The sequence below is a fragment of the Astatotilapia calliptera genome, chromosome 6 (assembly GCF_900246225.1).
Source record: "Astatotilapia calliptera chromosome 6, fAstCal1.2, whole genome shotgun sequence".
Lineage (NCBI taxonomy): Eukaryota > Metazoa > Chordata > Actinopteri > Cichliformes > Cichlidae > Astatotilapia > Astatotilapia calliptera.
The window spans coordinates 1,885,315-1,887,134 of record NC_039307.1 but is presented as its reverse complement, the minus strand read 5'-3'; positions in this window follow the sequence as shown (position 1 = coordinate 1,887,134).

Genomic DNA, 1,820 nt, shown 5'->3' with positions numbered 1-1,820 from the left:
TGCTTTCATTTCAGCGCCTGACAGCCCCCCGGGGGCAACGGGAATCAAAGTTTTACACACTCGCATGAATGCAGCGAGAGCCGCTCAACAACATGCTGCACAAATACACTACGAACGCACTGACTTACAGCTGCGATTAAACCTGTTTGTGGCGAACAGACTGAAAGTTTTTATGTTGGATTAAATAAAACAAAAATTCTTCTCCGTATAAGTGCTCGTGCATGCGTTTACGTGCTCGTGCACGTGCAGCGGGCCTTACAGCTGCAGTGAAGCCTCCCGACTCTTTTTACTCTCAGTGAAGCAGAGAAACGCAGCTCACAACATGATCTCCACCAGTTCACACCAGGAATTATGAGAAACGTTCACGCACTTTTCATTTTGTGTTTATGCTTGTAGGCCACTTTATTAGGTACACCTTGCTGGTACCAGGTTGGACCCTCCTTGAAAAGCCTCTTCAGTCCTTCGTGGCACAAACTCACTGAGTGCTGCAAACATTCCTCTGACACGCTGATCCATGTTGACATGATACCATCACACAGATATACATGATGTGAAGCTGTCGTTCCACCTCTGTGGACTGTGGAGGCCGTCTGAGCACAGCAAACTCATCGTGAGGTTCCAGAAACCGTCTGAGGTGCTGTGAGATGTGTGCGCCGTCCTGGAAGCAGCCAGCAGAGGATGCTACATTGTGGCCACGGTCAGGAACAACACTCGGGTAGGTCGTGCTGTTAAAACGATGCTCAGGAGGTGCTGGAGGGCCCAAAGTGTTCCAGCGAAAGATCCATCCCATGAAACACCACCAACTCATGTTGTTCACACCAGATTCTGACCTGAACGTCTGAATCTCACAGAGGAGATGAAGACTCCTCCCACCAGGTGGTTTTCAAGTCTCTTGTTTCTGTTGTCAGACCCAAAAGCACCGAGTGGCCGGAAACGAAATCATTCACATAAATGACTCCAGACTTGCTCTCCTCAGACACGAGTCTGAGTCGAAACCAGCAAACGTCCTGCAGTAAGTCTAATCGGCCACTAGATAGAGGAATAAACACCAGACTGGGTAAAATATTTTGGACGCCTCCTCCATGAGTTCAGCCTTTTTGACTAAATAAACAACCAGCTGTTCTGTGAACACAAGAAAAACGGGTTTGTGTGTGAAGAGAAAGTGTGGATGTCCGTGGCTGCGTCACGTTGCTATAAGGTGCTCTGTGTAAAAGCTCTAAATGTTTGCCTTTACCTGTGAGGATCCTCCCCCATTGACTAACAGAAAACCAGTTTACATTACTGGAAGTACCGGTTTCCCCGTGCTGTGATGCGAGCTGCTCTGCAGGTGTATTATCAGTGAGGGGCTCCTTCTAACTCACCTGCTTATGGAAAAGTTCCTCTTCTATCACAGGACATTTCCACTTGCTGTGACAGTCCACACTGAGGGGGAATACCTGGGAGTTTATTTCACGATGGAGGGAGAGTGTGCTGACTCTCTCTGAGTCTGACGTGGAAATGCTGATGAACCTTTCAGTCGGCTCCAAACTGCAGCATCCATCAGTGACTTCATTCTAATAAGCAGATCACAGGATGCAGCACACAGCAGCCCGAGCTCTCGGCTCACAGCGATGACTTTAACAAAGACACATTTCAAACTTTGTGAACTTCCACCGCTGTAGCGTTTCAGAGCTGACAGAGATGAAAACAAGGCAGAACAGACGAGCTTTAATATGACAGGAATCAGATGTTTGGAAGGCTTCCTGTCATATTTTGGCTCATCTGCTGCAATCTTTCGATTTTACTTCTGTTGCTTGAACAAGTCTGAAACTGAATGAAAC